The following is a 19483-nucleotide window of genomic DNA, read 5'->3' on the forward strand; positions in this document are numbered from 1 at the left end:
GCCAATGGCCGGGCGGACCCCGGCGCGGGGCGGGCCTGTTGGCAGGGTGGGACGGTCCAGCGCGCGGGGCGGGTCACCGGCAGGGCGGGCAGGTGCTCTCCAGCCAAAGGCGGTGGGTGGTCCCCCACCCGACACCCCACAGACGCTCACACACAAGGGCAGTGGAGCAGGCTTGGCTTTATTCTGCGCCTCGGCGGGCGGGGTCGGCGGGCGGAGACCGGGCGCTGAGGGCCAGGGCCGGGGCCGGGGCCGAGGCCGGGGCGAGGCGGCTCAGCAGGTCACTCAGCATCTCCTCGCACATGGCGAGGCACCGCGGCACGTGGAAGCAGCCTGCGGGGAGAGGCGGGAAGGCGGGTTTGGAGGGCCGTGGGCAGCCGAGTGCCCCGAGCCCCTGGGCCCCGCCCTTTCCCCCACTCACCTTTGAAAGGACCCCCCCTTGATGGTGAGGGCGATCTTCCCTTCTCGGTTCAGGTAGGCAAACCATTCCCCGTACTCGGGATCGCGAAACTGCAATAACAGTGAGGCAGTGACAGGCAGCGCCTGCAGGAACCGCCCAGATGCCACAGGCCTGGGAAAGGGGCGTTCACCGTTCCCACTAAACCGCTACCTCGGGGCCCGGCTCCAGAATCAGTGCTTTTAAATGAGGTCCCGCCTCCTGGACAAATATGAAAGCAAGGGTCTTTTCCTTTTTCTTCGGGGGGGGTGGAGTTTTGAGTCTGCAGCTAGTTACCCCACTTGGGGAAGGGGCCGCAGGCTGTGAGATGAAACCTTGCAAGATGGAATTTAAAACAAAAACAAAAACAAAAACCCTGCTTGGGACTACTGAGCTTGCGCTCTAGAGCCCGTGCGCCACAAATACCGAAGCCCGCGCGCCTAGAGCCGGTGCTCCGCAACAAAAGTAGCTACCGACCGCAGTGAGAAGTCCGCGCGCAGCAACAAAGACCCAGCGCAGCCAAAAGTAAATAAATATAATTTTTTAAAAAACTATGTAAAAAGAAACGGAACCCTGAGGAAGTGCTGACCTACCATGTAACTTTGTAACAAGTTATTCCTTTGGAGCTCCTGTTCCCTGCTTCAGAGGACTGTCTTGCAGTGGATGAGATTGTAGATAGCGCTACATTGTAGACGCTACATTGTAGATATCCCGTACAGAGGTCTGACTTCTCCCTTACTCACCACAGGTCCCAAACACATCTCCCCCTCCCTCGGGGCCACCTGAAGCCTGCCCCTGCCCAGCAGCTCTGTTGACCCTTTCCAAATTCCTCGCTTCTCTCCTGCCCAGTTCCTTCCAGATGCTCCAGGATAGACCTCAGAGCCCTGGCCTAGGCCCTTCCTCCCCAGATAGAGACCTGAGTGGAACCCCTTCTCAGAAGGACCATAGAATAAATCAGTGACTTTGAAGTCCACTACCAAAAATGTCTTTTTAAATGGGGACCTATGAATAGGTGTATTCTTCATAGGGGGAAAAACTAGTTCTGTATCTGTTCATTCTATGTTTCCAGTGACATTACCCATGTCCTTACTTATTATTCGACTACTGGATATGACACGGGAAGATAACAAAAGGATTTGACTGTTTTCCTGTCCAGCCTTTCCATGGATGTCTGAATTTTTGCTTTCTGTATTGTTATGATGATTAGTGCATAGTGAATTACCTGTTGTTTATAACTTTTGTGATTGTTCGATACGATCTCTCTTTCTTGAAAATATATTCCTTAAATTTCACTTTATGCAGTTAAGAGCGATCACCTCGAACACATGTTCTCTATGAATGCATTCAATATTAACATATATCGCCTCTGGTCTTGTGGCTCCCGTGTTTGGAAGCAGTGACGAGCGTGTGCAGTACTTGGAAATGCCTCTCTAACCACAGCATAACACGAACACATTTGGAATTTCTACTGGTGACAAAGTCGGACACTGCTAATACTGTGGTTCACTGCTTTCATTCATGATGGACGTGAATGCTGGATTTCAGTTAGAGGTTAGTGCAAATAAAGGTGGAATTTTCTCTCAGGTTTCAAAGCCCACAGACCTCAGAATAAGACCCCCCTGTTGTAATGCCTCCCGTACTGGGGTTTACTAATGGAGTGAGTCGTGGCTTTAGAAACACATCGGAAATCTTCCTTCATTCCCCGTCAGGCTCAGCACCCGAGGTGCCCGTCAGCAGCAGCTGGCACAGCTCATCGCTCTGCTCACAGCACTCGGGCCTCTGCGGGGGGGGCGGGGGGGCTGGCTTCCTTCCTACCTCGCAGATGATTCTCTCTCCTTTGATGGGCCTGCCTATTCCCTCTTCTCCTTTCCTTCTGTACTCCAAGGTTACCTTGCCTCACGTGGCCAGCCCACACCTCTCCCGCTCGACCACACTCTGACCCCTGAGCCGCTGCAGCTCCCACCCCGGGCCAGGCCCCCACTCACTAGCCAGGATGACAGCCACAGCCCGGTCTCCCTGCCTTCGCCTAGTGCCCTCTGGCCTCCCCTCCTGAAGCCCCAGCTTTTTTCCTTCCCACTAGCCCCCCAGTCCCCTGACCTTGCTTTATTTCCCAGAGCTCTCATCACCATCTATGTTTGCTGGTTTATTTGTTTATGGTCGGTCCCATCAGCACCAAATGTGAGCTCCAGTGGGGCAGGGGCCACTCTCTTGACTGAACAGAGAGTGCCAGGGCCGGGACTTCCAGGAACTCTCAGACCTACTGAGGGAACACGTCCGGCGAAGGGGGGAAGGAGGGGGTGTGCCGTGACTGCGGTCTCCTCCACACCGCTGAGACCAGGAAGCAGCACTTACCTGGCAGAAAGTGTACTCGGCCACCTGGTAGAAGATGTTCAGCAAGGCGGAGTCCCCGCTCTCACTGTAGCCCATGAGGAAGGCGATCATGGCTTCGCTGTGCGGCCACCAGAGCTTCATGGCCCACTCCAGCTGAGAGCAGAGCGAAGGCAGGCATCTGAGAGCCCTGGACCCCACTCCACCACCCCTCTCAGCAGGAGAGTCACCCCCATCTTTCGGGCCCTGGCTCAGACTCCATCTGGCCCAAGCTCTTGGAGCTTAACCACGGGATGAACGTCTCTGGGGGCCTTAACCGCCCATCAGATCGCGACTAGCTTCCTGAGCCAGATGTAGCCCAAGTAGCCCCTCCCAAAGGGCAGGGCTGGGGTGGGTGCCCCTTGAGCCCTGGAATCGAAACCCCGGCCGCTCCCACTGCTGATGCCTTAGGGTCACTCAGAGAGCCTTTCCAAGATGAAGGGCCATGTGTCTCCGCGTGGGCATGGCCTGCGCTCCCTCACGGCCTCCCTGTGCATGTGAGCTTGAGGGCCACCGGCAAAGGAGTCGAGCTTCCCACTGGGGTCACACCAGGCAGGTTCACTCCTCTGAGCCCCGGGTCCCCCTCTCTGAAATGGGTGATGACAACACGCACCTCCCTGGGCAGAAAGCCTTCGACAGGCTAGTACCATGTAGCCCTGGGTACATTCCCACCTGGGTGGGGCATAGGCCATCAGCACCCTGGAAGTAGATGAGACTTCCATCGTCGGGATCCTATCCAGAGCGGAAAGGCAACAATAGGAACTTGTCGATAACGTGGGCTTGAAGTTTGGGGTCACCTCTCTGGATGGCGTGACGGAACAGGAACCAGCCAGCTTCCAGCGCATGGCCTGGTGAGCGCTCGGGTAAGGCAGGCCGCGTGTCCTCCCCCAGGCGGGGGGCTCAAGTGCTGTGCTGACCGCTGACTCCCTTCCTCTCTGCCCTACTGTGGGGCCTGCTTTGAGCCCCCCAGCCCTGCCAGTCTGCCCCAGGGTCACCCTCCTGCTGCTGACACGCCAGCGTGGGAGGCCCGTCCCCCCTCCCCTGCCTGGTCCTCGGTGTGCTGAGGGCGGAGGGAGGAGGGCACTCCCCGCATCTGGAGTCCAGAACCAAGGCTGAGCGCCCCCCTCCTCCCGGGCCGCCCCCCAGCCCACCCCGCCTCTCACCTGGGTTCTGGTGTCTCCCCAAGCAGCCAGAAAGCCCCTCGCCATCCTCTGACACATTCTCCAGCACAGCCTGCCCACCCCTCTGCCGAGGGAGGAGTAGAAGGTAGCTTGGCCTTCAGCACCCCCTGACCCCCGCCCCATCATCCAACAAGAAAGACGCGCCCTCCCACGCCCCCTCCCTCCTGATCTGCAGGCTTGGGTGGCCTCGCTCAGAGGGGCTTTGGAGGAGGAGCCGATTCACTCCCAAGGGTCTGGACCTGTCCTAACCCTTGCTTTGGGCCTGGGACCCTGACGTGGGGAGCGTAAGGCACTGAGCGGAGGCTGAGACCAGGGGGACTGGGCTGTGCAGAGGCCTGGGACGAAGTTGAGTCTGGCCAGGCTTCCTGCTCCCTGATGTGCCTGGGGCTCTGGCACCCACCCCGGCTCCCCCGGGGCCCTCCTTCCCTTCCCGAGGGTTCTGGGCCGCACCTCGCCCCATCTCCCCGTCTGTAAAGGGAGCCATCGGCGCCCGGCTCCGGGGGTGGGTGCGGGCGGAGGAGGCGCCCCGGGGGTGGGGCGTAGGGGGTCGCCCTGCCCCCCAGCTCCCCAGGCCCTGTCTGGCGGCCGCCGTCCGCCCGCTGCCCTGCCCCCACCTGCACGTGCCGCAGAATCCTCCGAGCGCACCAGTCCCCCAGCTCCGCGTAGCTGCCCGCCAGCTCGTCGTTGGCCTCCCCGAGCTGCTCCACCAGGCTGAGCAGCAGCATGGGCACCGCCATGGACTCCGCGGCCGGGGCCCCAGGGAGCTGGGGCCGGCCCAGCCCAGAGGGGTCCTCCCGCACCCAGTGCACGATCTGATCCATTATCTCCACCGCTTCGCTCTGGGGAGGGATGAGGGGAGGCCCAGGCTGAGGCTGCATCCCATCTAGTCTGGTACCTCAGGTGCCGACCTGCTGGGTCCCCAGCCCTGGGGTGGGAGAACCATGTGCTCCCAGCCACTCATAGGACACCTTCACCAAGGCCTACTCTGGGCCTGGCCCCAGGCTGGGGGCTAGGGCTCCCACTCTGGGGGCGTAGACCATTCCCAGAGTGTGAGGTCACGTTTGAAAGCAAGAGGGGGCCCAGGGAGGAGGGAGCGGCCCTCTCCCGGCCAGGGCAGGGCACGGATTGATCCCTGTGAAACAGAGCAGGACCCTGCAGAGACTTCTGGGGGGTAGACCCCCTGTGTCCCCTGCCTCTTGTCTGTAGAAAAGCTTTAGCCTCCTAGGCCTTCCCCGAGTTCCAAAGAGCAAATATAATCATAGAAGTGAGAAAATGCAGAAGCAGAGGAAAACAGATAAGCAACACAAAATAATAATAGTTTAGCCATGAGAGAAAGTCATGGACCTTTAGTTGCTATAGATCATACCTGAGTCATATTCCTGAGTTGTTTTGCAGATACTAAGACCCCCACCGGGTGGAAGAAGGTAAGGGCATGCTGACCACCGGCGTGTAGATCCCAGACCACTGGAACCAGAAGGTTGATGATGTTGACTCCTTCCCGAAATACCACCTGGTTACCTCACCACCAACCAGTCAGAAGAACGTCCATAAGCTGATCAGGTATCCCGCCACCCCCTCCCTCACCTTGCCTTTAAAAGCCCTTCCCCGGGGCTTCCCTGGTGGTGCAGTGGTTGAGAGTCCGCCTGCCGATGCAGGGGACGTGGGTTCGTGCCCCGGTTCGGGAAGATCCCACATGCCGCGGAGCAGCTGGGCCCGTGAGCCATGGCCGCTGGGCCTGCGCATCCGGAGCCTGTGCTTCACAACGGGAGAAGCTGCAACAGTGAGAGGCCCGCGTACCGCAAAAAAAAAAACAAAAAACAAAACAAAAAAAAACCCACAATGAGATATCATCTCACACCGGTCAGAATGGCCATCATCAAAAAATCTAGAAACAACAAATGCTGGAGAGGGTGTGCAGAAAAGGGAACACTCTTGCACTCCTGGTGGGAATGTAAATTGATACAGCCAGTATGAAGAACAGTATGGAGGTTCCTTAAAAAACTACAAATAGAATTACCTAATGACCCAGCAATCCCACTACTGAGCATAGACCCAGAGAAAACCATAATTGAAAAAGACACGTGCACCCCAATGTTCACTGCAACATGATTTACAATAGCCAGGTCATGGAAGCAACCTAAATGCCCATCGACAGACGAATGGATAAAGAAGATGTGGTACATATATACAATGGAATACTACTCAGCCATAAAAAGGAACGAAATTGGCTCATTTGTAGAGACGTGGATGAATCTATAGAGTGTCATACAGAGTGAAGTAAGTCAGAAAGAGAAAAACAAATATCATATATTAATGCATATATGTGGAACCTAGAAAAATGGTACAGACGAACCGGTTTGCAGGGCAGAAATTGAGACACAGATAGAGAACAAACGTATGGACACCAAGGGGGGAAAGCAGCGTGGGGTTGTGGTGGTGTGATGAACTGGGAGATTGGGATTGACATGTATACACTGATGTGTATAAAATGGATAACTAATAAGAACCTGCTGTATAAAAAAAAATAAAATTCAAATATTCAAAAAAAGAATTAATGCTACATAGATAATTATTAGGTCAACTAAAAAATTGGCATATCATTGTTTGCTTGGATAAAAATATTGTATCAATATTAAATTTCCTGAAGTTGAAAACTCTACTGTGTAAATGTAAGAGAATATTATTATTTAGAGGAAATGCTCACTGAAATATTTGGGGGTGAAGGGCTTTATGCAAGTAACTTACTCTTGAATCGTTCAGAAAAATGTTATGTATCTGTATTATTTGTGTGTGTATGTGTGAATACATATCAATTGAAAAAAATGCTGGACTAGAAAGTTCTTGAATAAAACTTTTTTCAAAACTAAAGTTTTTGTTATAATTATGTGTTACATGTAATTTCTAATTTATAATATATAATTACAAATAATGCCTATTATCACAGCTAATAAAGCTGATAGAGGTCCTAGTTTTCTGTTATTTTATATATATATATTTAGTCTTTTTAATTTTAATAAAGTTACAGAAATAACAAAGGCTTTTGAGAACCACTGTTGAACATATTTAGTTTGCAGTTTATTTAATTAATTAATTTATTTATTTTTAGCCACACCACATGGCTTGTGGGATCTTAGTTCCCTGACCAGGAATCGAACCTGCACCCTCAGCAGTGGAAACGTGGAGTCCTAACCACTGATCCACCAGGGAATTCCCTAGTTTGCAGTTTGAAAAAAAAAAGATGAATGAGCCACCAAAGCAGTTGGAGAATTAATGAATGTTTTTATAGGTAAATGAATCAGTCTTTTCATTCATGCCATCTGGGTTTTGTGTCAGGAAGTCCTTTTGGTTCTACCCTTAAAATACATGCAGGATCAGACAACTTCTCACCACCACAGGCACTGCTGTCCCCACCATCCAGGCATTATTACAATAGCTTTTTAAAAAATATTTATTTATTTATTTGGCTGCACCGGGTCTTAGTTGTGTGTGCAGGATCTTTAGCCAACCCCAAAAGTGCACCCTGAATGGGAAAGAACAGGATATTGGCCCTGGATAGTTAAGGTACATATCGAAGGGATTTCGATGAGCCCAGACTCTTGCATCTTCCCATACACAGAAAAAACGCTAAATTCATTAACTTGGGATGTCTGGTTTTCTTTAATTAAAAGTAATCTTTTGATGTTCCAACTACCTGGGTTTTGTTGAAAAAACTCCTATATATCCTGGCTCCTTCTTTACCTCTTTGGAACTGTCTCTCAGAGAGATCTGAGAAGCTGTCCTCCGGGCTTAAGTCCTCGAAATTCTGCCAAATAAAACATAATTCTCAACTTTTAGGTTATGCACTTTTTTTCAGTTGACACTCTCTACGGTGTATCCTGCACAGAGCAACAATGGGATCCTGTCCTGGGGTAAGACAGATGTGTCCCTCCTCTGCTCAAGACCCTACAATGGCTCCTGATTTCAATCACAGTAAAAGGTGAGAGGGAGGGCTTCCCTGGTGGCGCAGTGGTTGAGAGTCCGCCTGCCGATGCAGAGGACGCGGGTTCGTGCCCCGGTCCGGGAAGATCCCACATGCCGCGGAGTGGCTGGGCCCGTGAGCCATGGCCGCTGAGCCTGCGCTTCCGGAGCCTGTGCTCCGCAACGGGAGAGGCCACAGCAGTGAGAGGCCCGCATACCGCAAAAAAAAAAAAAAAAAAAAAAAAGGTGAAGGGGAGCAGAACTGGCCACCTCAAAGTCACAATATGCCTCTTTGGCATGAGGATTATTTCGAGCTGACTATTTTCAAGAAACAGCAGACACAGGAGAAGCTTTGAAAATCAAAAAGTTACCCTTTCGTAAGAGATATTTACATTTATAAGGGAAATCTCCATTTGTGTGTCTTCCTCTCTATACCAGGAAGAGGAGGATGGTTTTATCTCTAGAAACTATTATCAATGGAGAACGTAATAACTTCGATCTGCATCACAACCCTATTCTGTTTATTGTGCTTTGCTTGATAGCCTCCCATAACCGGCTCCTACAACGTCTCTTTTAGCTGAAGATGGTATTTAAAATGATGGCTTGAGGAGATGGGGCAAGATAGGGGTAGGGGATAAGAGGTACAACCTGTTATATATAAAATAAGGTACAAGGATATATTGTACAACATAGGGAATATAGCCAATATTTTACAATAACTAAATGGATTATAACCTTTAAAACTTGTGAATCACTATATTGTACACCTGTAACATATAATATTGTCCATCAACTATACTTCAATTTAAAAATAAAATGATGGCTTGAGTCATTTCCTGAATTACTCAGTTTTCACGGCTATCTCCCATGTATACAGGAGGTATGCATGTTATTAAACTTCTGTTTGTTTTTCTTCTATCAATGTCTTTTTTTTTTTTTTGCGGTACGCGGGCCTCTCACTGTTGTGGCCTCTCCCGTTGCGGAGCACAGGCTCCGGACGCGCAGGCTCAGCGGCCATGGCTCACGGGCCCAGCCGCTCCGCGGCATGTGGGATCTTCCCGGACCAGGGCACGAACCCGCGTCCCCTGCATCGGCAGGCGGACTCTCAACCACTGCGCCACCAGGGAAGCCCCTATTAATGTCTTATTTTTCGGGGGTGGTCTTAGTCAAGAACCTAGAAGAGTAGAGGGAAAATTATTTTTCCTCCTCAACAAAGGCAAAGTCTTTACCAATGGCCTACAAAACCCTCCATGATCTGGCCCCTCTGCTACTTATCAACCTTAGGTTCTACTACTCTTGTGTTTTGCTCATTCAATTTCAGCCACGCTGGCCTCTTTGCTGTTCTTAGAATGGGGCAGGTATGCTTCAGTCTTCCTGGCATGCTCTTTCCCAAGATGGCTCTTCCCCCAGCTGGCTTTCTCCCTCCTTTATCTTTACTTCAATGTCACATTCTTGGTTGAGGCCAACTCTGATCCACCCTTTTAATTTTGCACCCTCCCATTCCCGTACTCCTGACACCCTCCCCCTTACTCTGCTCTATTGCCTTCCTAGCGTCTTTCATCTTCAAACACACTTTATAATTTATTTGGTTTATTGTCTATTGTCTAGCCCTCCTCACTAAAATGTTAGCTTCAGGTAGGCAGGGACTTTTGTCTTTTGGTTCACTGCTGTATTCCCAACACCCCAAACAGTGCTGACACATAATAGGCACTGAATAAATATTTGTTAAATGAATGAAAGGATGGATGTTCCTCATGACAAGATTATAAAAGCATCTACCCATTTTTCCTCTAGTACTTCAGTGGTTTTACATTTAAACTTTTAAGCTGGAATTTATTTTGAAGTAAAAAGTGTGGTATGAATCTGGATTTTTTCCCCTTCAAACAGCTTTCTAATTGTCTTGACACAATTTATTGAAAAATCAATCATCCCCCACCCCCACCCCTGTCCCGCTAAGGTCGGATCTTAACAAACAGCACCGCGAAACAGAGGAAAAGCTTCAAGTGAGCTTTATTAGGGAGCGCTCCCGGGCGAGGCTCACTGGTCCGAGAGAGAAAGGGGCCAGAGAGGTCGGCCCCGGGCCAGGGTTGGGCAAGATTTTATAGGGGAAGAAGGGAAAGGGGTGTGGTGAATCTGGGAGGGCGCAGGGTATTCCTTATTTGGTGGTCTTTTCGGGTATCCTGGGGGACCGTTAGTCCCGCCCCTCGAAAGGCGGGAAGGCTGGGCCGGGTGCAAAGTCCCCAGGTCAGTTCCTGGAACTGGGTGGTCCGGAAAGTCTCCAGGGCAGTTTCTGGAACTGGGTGGTCCGGAGAGTTTCGGTCTGATGCAACCAGTGAATCTGATTGTGTTCCCCTGCCTCGGGCCAGTTGGCCTTACATCCTGACATCTTTGGTGTAATGGGGCGGCGTTCTGATCTCTGGCTACTTCATGCTGAATGGGGGCGTCGAAAGGGGAGTCGGGCGACCAGAGGTCCGAGGTTTAGGGGAGACCAGTGGGGGGTTCTGTAGGAAGCAAGGTGTAAGGACCGAGGAGCATTTGGTTTGTGGCCACCCGAGAGACTTCCTCCATGCGCCTGCGAAGGAACCTAAGAAAACAGGGAGCAAACGTGAGCAAGATACAGATGAGAATTAAGGGGCCCAAGATTGGTGTTAGCCAGGTATAGAGGGTGGACCGCCACCAATCGGGAATTGGGGAGGCGGACTGTTGGTGTTTGCGTTGGAGTTCTTCTCTTAAGCGATGGAGGGCTTTTACATTGTCTTCGAGGAGTCCTGTTTCATTGATGTAATAGCAGCATTCCTCCTGTAGGAAGAGGCAGGTACCTCCTTTGTCGGCCGTCAGGAGATCCAGGGCCCGTCGATTTTGGAGGGCAGCTTGGGCTACTGAGGTGATCCGGCGCTGGAGGGAGGTGATGGAGGCGGCAGAAGCCTCGATGGCTAGCTGGAGTTTCTGTTCTAGGTCACGGGATGTTGAGACACTGTGTGTTAGGGCTCCTCCCCCAATGCCTGCAGCGACCAGGGAGGAGGTGAAAGAGATGCCTGCGACCAGAGGAAGAAAGATAGCTCTTTTTCGTCGGGTAAAGGGCGGCGTGATTAGCGAGGAAAATTCGGCTTGGCTATATAGTGTGAGTTGTGGGACGAGAGTAACGGGGATACATGGGAAGGGGGAGGAAGAATTGATCTCTTTTGTGAGGGAACCATTGCACCACAAGAACGTGCCTGGTGGTGCTTCAACTGATGTGTTTACCGTGAGGGATGAGTTGCAAAGAAACCCAGTATCAGCTAGATTTGGGCGGCTGCCGTAACAGATGGTGAGATTTTTTGAATCAAGGAATATGGGGACTTTTAACGGGGAAAAAGGTGGGTTTGGGGAGGTGTGGGAAGTAGAATTGAAGGGCTGGTCGAGTGGGACAGCAGCCAAGGGTGGCCGGCCAAGCGAGGCACATAGAAAGCAGTCGGAGATGTTACCTGTTCCTGTGTGGTTGAGTATCTGTACTGCTTGACAGACGAGGGTCAACCAAGAAAAAGGATCCTCTTTGTGTTCGGGGTGGGGTAGTTGGTGTCTTAGGGCTTGTTCTGTTTCCTGGATGGCAGTGGCTTGTTCGCTCAACTGTTGGATAACTTTGGGAATCAAACTGATATATGACCGAAAGACCCTGATAGAGCCCACGGGGTAGGCATCAGTTGCCCATCGGTAGATTTTTCCTTGTACCCCTTTTACCCATCTTGTGTCCCAGGGATCTTTGATGTTGATGAATAATTGACCGTTGCCATTTGTGGTGAGCAGGTGGGATTGTCGGAGCGAGCTCCTGGTATCTAGTTTTGCCACATGGATGTTACATGAGTGATAGGGGCACCCCCCATAGGTCTCATTCCACCATTGACAGTAGTCTCGGGTCTGATCATAAGTGAAGCAGACAGCAGGGGTGGACCATCCCAGGGGAACACCTTCTGTGTTAGAGATGGGGGTCTGGACTGTTACTAAGGCCTGGCACCCATCTGGTTGGCAGTCTCCCGTGCCCAGGACTCGGGTGTGGGTCCTACCTTTAGCTTGCCATGTCCCATGGACATGGAAGCGCCATAGGGACATCTGGTGAGTCCTGAGTGGCAGAAGGAGCAGCAGGAGGAGAGACAGGGTGACAGACAAGCCGTAGTCTCGTGGGACCCTGCAGAAGGGCCGTCCAAGTCTCTGGAGTTGGGGCCATTTTAAGGCGGGAAACATGGTACCAGGAGGGGTGTCCCAAGAGTTTAGCTGCCGTGGGAGTGGTGAGGATCACTGTATGGGGGCCTGTCCACCGTGGCCTGAGAGATTGAGGGTGTAATTCTTTGAGGAGGACCCTATCGCCGGGTTGTAGACGGAGAGAGGAAGTTTCAGAGACAGTCACTGTCGGTAGATGACGGTCAGCGTGTTCGCGGAGAAGGCGGCGAAGCAGGGAGAGATAGGGAAGGTAGGAGGCTAGGGGTGGACTCTGGGTTGGTAGGTCGTGAAGGAGGAAAGGGCGGCCGTAAAGTAGTTCAAATGGACTGAGGCCAGTAGGAGTCCGAGGTGAGGCTCGGATTCGGGTAAGGGCTAGAGGAAGCAGGTCGTGCCATGAGACACGGACCTCAAGGGACAGTTTGGTGAAGTGGTCTTTTAAGATCCCATTGGCGCGTTCAACCTTACCGGATGATTGGGGGTGGTAGGGGATGTGGAGTTTCCAGGTGATCTGGAGAGCCTCTGATACCTGTTGAACCACCTGAGAGACAAAGGCGGGTCCGTTATCCAACTGAATGGAGACCGGCAGACCAAATCGGGGGATGATGTGTTGAAGCAGGATGGTGGCGACTGTGTCTGCCGTTTCTCGAGTTGTTGGATAGGCCTCGATCCAACCTGAAAAGGGGTCAATGAGAGTGAGCAGATATCGGAAGCGTTTGCAGCGGGGCATATGGGTAAAGTCGATCTGCCAGTCTTCACCAGGCTGATGTCCACGCATCTGGTGTGTAGGAATTCAGGGCCGTAGGCCTCCTTGTGGGGAGACGGATGCGCAGGTTTGGCAGGCCATGTGAGTCTTTTGAGATGGCCTCTCTAAGTCCTGGCAGATGAAAGAGGGGGTCCAAAAAACGGAACATTGCTTTTGGACCAATGTGTAAGGATTTATGGATGTCTGATAGGAGGCTGGCTGCTTGGGCCAGAGGTAGGGCAATTTTGTTGTCTATAAAAATCCATCCTTTGTTGTCTTTGTGTCCCCCTTTTGATAGTAAGGCAGCTTCCTCGTGCGGGGTATATGTGGGTTGGGTAGGACTGGTGAAAAATAGGAGTGGAGCTGGAGGATCCCCTTTTGCAAGCTCTCGGGCCACAGAATCGGCCTTCGAGTTACTTTGTGCTATTGGGTTGGATGGGAGTTGATGACCCCTGCAATGGATAATTGCTACTTCTTTAGGAAGCTGGAGGGCCTTCAGGAGTTTTGCAATGAGGGAAGCGTTGACCACTGGGGATCCCTTAGTGGTCAGAAATCCGCGTTTCCTCCATAGTGCTGAGTGGCTGTGTGCAATGAGAAAGGCACATTTAGAGTCTGTGTAGCTGTTAACCCTTTGGTCTTTGGAAAAGTTAAGGGCTCGTGTAAGTGCGATTAGTTCAGCCTTTTGGGAAGTCGTTCCTTCTGTGAGGCTGTTAGCCTCGATAATAGTTGAGATAGTTACCACCGCGTAGGCTGCCCGTTGGCGTCCATCAGGACCAAGTATCGAACTACCGTCCACAAAGAAAGTGCGGTCCGGATTTGAAAGAGGGGTGTCAAAGAGTCCCTCTCTTGGTGGTTTGAAGGCTTCTATGACATGAGGGCAGGAATGGGATGGAAAACCCCCAGTGCCAGAGATAGGCAGGAGGGAAGCCGGGTTCAGGCGAGGGGAGAGATCAAGAGAAACAGCTGGGTTTTCAATGAATAGTAGGTGGAACTCCTGGATGCGGGAGGGGCCCAGGAGGGAGAGAGACTTGTGGCCTAGGAGGTCGACCAGCCGGTGGGAGGAAAGCACGCTTAGTGGGTGGGCCAGAGTCAGTTTGAGTGTTTGTTTGGTCAGTTCGGCTGCGCTGCTAGGGCCCGAAGGCATGGTTGCCATCCCCGCATGGTTGGGTCTAGCTGTTTGGAGAGGTAAGCCACGGGGTGGTAGGAAGGCCCTACAGGCTGGGCAAGGAGTCCCGTGGCTATTCCGGCCCGTTCATCCACAAAAAGGTGAAAAGGTCGGTTTGGGTTGGGCAGAGAAAGGGGAGGAAAAGATATCAGAGCGTTACGGAGGGTGAGAAAGGCCTGTCGAACGGCGGAAGGAGAGGTGAGGGGTCCTTGAGGGGGTTCTTTAGCGGCTAGATATAAGGGTTTAGCGAGGAGAGCAAAGTTAGGGATCCAGTGTCGGAAAAATCCTATAAGGCCCAAAAAGGAGAGAATTTGTTCCGCTGTTTCCGGAGGCTGGAGTTCACGGATAATCCAGGTGCGATCGGCTGTTAGACCTTTTGCGGTAGGGGTAAGGTGGAGCCCCAGGTAGGTTACAGAAGATACAGATAACTGAGCCTTGGCTGGGGAGACCCGATAACCGCGAGAGCCAAGGTAATTGAGGAGATCTGCAGTGTGTTGTCTTGAGAGGCTGAGATGGGCTACAAAGGAGGAGGTCATCTACATATTGAAGGAGTGTGCTGGGGGTAAGGGAGCAGGAAGTGAGGTCCCGTGCCAGCGCCTGACCGAAGAGGTGAGGACTGTCGCGGAATCCCTGGGGAAGAACTGTCCAGGTGAGCTGACTGGAAGTATGAGTATCCGGATCCGTCCAGGTAAAGGCGAAGAGGAAATAGGAGTCGGGATGTAGGGGGGATAGTGAAAAAGGCATCTTTGAGATCCAGAACCGTAAAGTGGGTTGTGGTTGGGGGGATATGGGAGAGCAAGGTGTATGGGTTTGGTACTACTGGGTGGAGAGGAATTATGGCCTCATTCATTATTCGGAGGTCCTGGACCAGGCGATAATCCCCAGAGGCCTTGCGGACAGGCAGGATGGGGGTGTTGCAGGGAGAATCAGTGGGGATAACGAGTCCCTGGTTTAGGAGTCTGGTGTTAATAGGTTGTAGGCCCTTAAGGTGAGTCTCAGAGATAGGAAATTGGGCCCTTGATGGAAATTTGGAGGGGTCCTTTAGGCGGATGAGGACGGTGGAATGGTGTTGCTATTATGGGCTTAGAAGTATCCCAGACTTGGGGATTGATTGGGTTTGGTGTGATTGGAAGAGGGGGATAGGAGGGGGAGGGTTCTAGAGACAGGCCGAGAAGAGGAAGCAGGAGTTGGGAGGAGGGGACCTTAGGTTCAAGTCTAACCAGCTGGAGGGAGGCCCCTAAGTGGAAAAGGACATCTCGGCCTAGCAAGGGAACTGGGCAGGATGGTATGACTAAGAAGGAATGAGTAAAAGGGAAGTCCTTCGATATGACATGGGAGTGGACCGGTCTGGAGTGGGAAGGATGATTTGCCATCAATACCCATGACCGAGATCTGGGAAGGAGAAAGTGGCCCGGAATAGGTAGGCAGGACCGAACAGATAGCCCCCGTGTCCAGCAGAAATGAGATGGACTTACCCGCTACCTGTAGCCTTACCCTGGGCTCGGCGAGGGTGATGGGGGTCTTCGAGTCCGGGCGCCGCCAGTTGTCAGCCAATCCCAGCAGTTCGAGTGGTAATGCCGTTGGGTCGGCCTGCCCCCCGCGTGGAGACGCTGAGGGAGGGCCAGTCGTAGGGCAGTCACTCTTCCAGTGGCCCATTAGCCCGCAGCTGGGACAGGGCTTAAAAGGAGGTCGGGGATTGGGACATTGGCGAGCCCAGTGGCCTTCTTTTCCGCATTTGAAGCAGGCCCCAGGCGGGGTTGCCCTTTGCGGACCCTGTGGATGCTGTGATCCATGGGAGATGGCCGGCCTTAGGGCGGCTACAAGAGCTTGGGTCTGGAGGGCCCCCTTCTGGTGCATCCGAGCCTGTCGGCTGGATTCTGCCAAATCCTCACGACCATTATAGACTTTAAAGGGCATCTTTACCAGACCTCGAATAGGGGTTTGAGGGCCGTCCTCTGCCCGTTTTAATTTCTTTCGGATGTCCGGGGCTGATTGGGTAATAAAATGGGTGGCTAGGACCGCTGCCCCTGCCGGGGTTGTCGGGATCCAGCCGGGTGTAGAGAGTTAAGGCCTCTGTAAGGCGATTGAGAAAGATAGCTGGATTTTCGTTAGGTTCTTGGGTTATCTCTTTTAGTTTTTCAAAATTGACCAGCTTATGAGCGGTAGCCTGCATGCCAGTCAGGAGGCATTGGATCATGAGGTCGCGTTTACGGCGGCCATCTTGGCCATCCTGATAAGTCCAGCCTGGGTCAGTGCCAGGTACGGCAGTCGCTCCGACAGGCATGGAGTTGCCGGTAAGGTGAACCTGATCTGCGTGGTTTCGGGCAGCAGTCTGAATTCTTTCCCTTTCGTCAGGGGTTAAGGTAGAGGACAGAACCACAAAGATATCGTGCCAGGTTAGATCGTAAGCTTGAGATAGGTAGCGAAATTCTTTGATATAGTGGGAGGAGTCGGCAGAGAAGGAGCCTAATCGTTTTTCAATTTGAGAGAGGTTCTGGAGAGAGAAAGGGACATGGACTCTGACCAGTCCTTCCGCTCCTGCTACCTCCCTCAGAGGGCACAGGAGATTTCAATCTTGGGAGTCGTGAGAGCGTGTATGTGCACTAATTGGCGAAGCAAGGGGCGTGGGAGGAGAATCCGTTGAGGGAGGCGGGGAGCGGTTGGAGGGGCCGGAGCGGGTTCTGGAGGAGGAGGGACCGCTTCAGGGTAGGGTGGAGGTTGGAGGAGTTCTGGAGGGGGGAGAGGCGAGAGATTCGGGAGGGTCGGTTAGTGGGGAGGAATCCAAGGGGATTGAGGTTTTGGATGGAGGAGATGTTTGGCAAGGAGGATTTGAGGTAGAACAATTGACGCAAAGGGAGGGGCGGGAGCACAAATACCAGAAGGCCTGAACTTATGGGACCTCGGACCATTTGCCGTCCTGCGGCAGTAATTATCTAGATCACGGAGGATATTAAAATCGAAAGTCCCTTCAGGATTGATTGTCTAGAGGATATTGTGGCCAGGCCACAGTGAAATAGAAAATAAGCCGTCGGCAACGGAGATCTTGGGAGAAGCCGAGGGCTGTAAAATTGGCTAGGAGACACCCCAGGGGCGTCTTAGGATCTGGATTCGATTGTGAGGTTCCCATGACTCCCAGTCTGTCCCTGAGTGAATGGAGAGGGAGAAAGGCGTCCCTGGTCTCAGTCTCCAATTCACGGTAGGTCGGAGGGCGGTCAGGCGATTGGGACGTCTCCACAGTTGCCCGAGGCCCAGAGAGAGGACGGAGGAATCCCTGACGCGTCCGCGATTAAGGACAGGGAGTCCGGTGGGCAGGGACTGTGAGGGTCGGAGGGAACAAGGGAGGGGGACTTACCCCGTTTTCTGCCGGATCGGGTGGATGAGTAGAGGTTCCCTGGTTGTCTCCTGGGGGAGGGGAGGAGCGGCCCGCGCGGTAACCCGCGGGGCTTGGTACCCCTCCCGGGTTTCGGCACCAAATGTAAGATCGGATCTTAACAAACGGCACCGCGAAACAGAGGAAAGCTTCAAGTGAGCTTTATTAGGGAGCGCTCCCGGGCGAGGTTCACTGGCCCGAGAGAAAGAGGCCAGAGAAGTCGCCCCCGGGCGAGGGTTGGGCAAGATTTTATAGGGGAAGAAGGGAAAGGGGTGTGGTGAATCTGGGAGGGCGCAGGGTATTCCTTATTTGGTGGTCTTTTCGGGTATCCTGGGGGACCGTTAGTCCCGCCCCTCGAAAGGCAGGAAGGCTGAGCCAGGTGCAAAGTCCCCAGGTCAGATTCTGGAACTGGGTGGTCCGGAGAGTTTCGGTCTGATGCAACCTGTGAATCTGATTGTGTTCCCCTGCCTCGGGCCAGTTGGCCTTACACTTACTATGCACCCATCTCATACTAAGTAACATGGAGGATAAAAAGAGCTTGTAATTCATTCAGCCGACATTTATTTAGCACTGATTATATTCCAAGGATACCTAGTGGAGAAGTAAGATCACTGGACTCAGACCATTGGTCAATCATTGAGATGGCATCTGGAGAGCAACAATGAGGCAAAGGAAAAATTAGAGTAAAAAGAAAATTATAACTATACTTAATGATAATCCAAAGGAGTAAATAGAAAGAAAGAAGTAAAGGGAAAAATCTAGAAGATCCATGAAGGGGAAGGATGGGATTCAGAGATTAGTTTTGGGCAGTCTGCTTACCCGACTGCCTGTTGGCCAGAGCTGCTCACACTTAGCTTGCCCACATCCCCTCTCTCTTGGGACTACATCAGCAACACCCTGCTTCCTGCCCCTCCCTTCCCCTGTACAGTCTCTGGATTGCAGCCACCGTGATCTCTTTAAGATGAAATCTGATTATCTTGCTTTACCTCTTAAAAAGTCTCCCCTCTCCAGTGCCCTCTGATCCGGTCAGTAGGCCCTCTGCCTCCCTCTCCAGGTACTTGCTTTGTCCTCTGTGTCTCACCTCTAGATTCTAAGCTACAGCCATAATGATGCTCTCCTACAGATTCCTCAACTAGCCATTCCCCACCCCCTCCCTTTCTCTTCTGGTCATTGGAAGTGCTGGCCCCCTAGTCTAGAGCACTCCACTCCCCACCTCCCACATTCCTGAGCACGAACTGCAAAGACCAGAGTAATCTGTTCCACTGGGAGGCACATTTCCTTCTCGAGACCCAGGGGGACAGGGACATCTATGGTAGAAATCAGCCCCGTTCTCCCCTAGTCCGGCAGAGGCCCTCTAGTCCTTTTGCCTGGATCTGAGACAGAGAAAGAGCACCTGCTGGCCCAGGGGGAGGGATTTCTCCTAGTTCTGCCTGGGGGTGCAGACTCCCTTTGCTGAGGCGAGCATTTAAGTGCTTTTTGCCAACCTGGCCAATCCCCAACTATCGCTACTCAATAATTTACATAACTCATTCTGAAGGCAAGTGGACGTGACTTTTGCCTTACTTGTTATTATTTGGCTGGGAAAAGAAAAAAGGACAAATATTCTTATTGAACTGAGTACTATTCCCTCCATTAATGTTCATAATTCAAAGCTGGTTCCAAAGCTCCTTGGAGCTTTTACCCACGACCTGAGCATCATTTCCTACCACCTGCCTGGCATATACCGTAATTCACCACGGCAGAGTTAACTGTAACTGTGAAGAAGAAGTGACAATTGTCCATAAATTCTACCCCTCCCCCAAGATAAACTGGTAACATTTTAGCATATTTCCTTCTAGTGTTTTCCTCTCCACATGTATTTTTTAGTAATTAATACAGACTTCTTTTCTTTTCCCCATTGTGTTCTCTTCTTTGGTGGTCCCATTAACTCTGATGAGTTTCATTACTATTTCTAAAGCGACAGATTTAGCCCTGATCTCTGGTCTGAGCATCAGATTTCTTCACCCTCGCCCACATTCCCAAACTTGCTCCTTTGCAGCCATTTTGATAAATGGCCACCACCTATTAATACCAG

The 19483-nt window shown here is 52.2% G+C and overlaps 1 pseudogene; it reads right to left on the reverse strand.

Moving 5' to 3' along the window:
- Positions 1–117: 117 nt before the first annotated feature.
- LOC113612506 (N-acylglucosamine 2-epimerase-like) lies at positions 118–5136 on the reverse strand (annotated as a pseudogene).
- Between the last annotated feature and the right edge of the window lie 14347 nt (positions 5137–19483).

The sequence above is a fragment of the Aethalodelphis obliquidens genome, unplaced genomic scaffold, assembly GCF_003676395.1.
Source record: "Aethalodelphis obliquidens isolate GAN/ISIS:26980383/991018 unplaced genomic scaffold, ASM367639v1 scaffold78, whole genome shotgun sequence".
NCBI classification, from domain to species: Eukaryota; Metazoa; Chordata; class Mammalia; order Artiodactyla; family Delphinidae; genus Aethalodelphis; species Aethalodelphis obliquidens.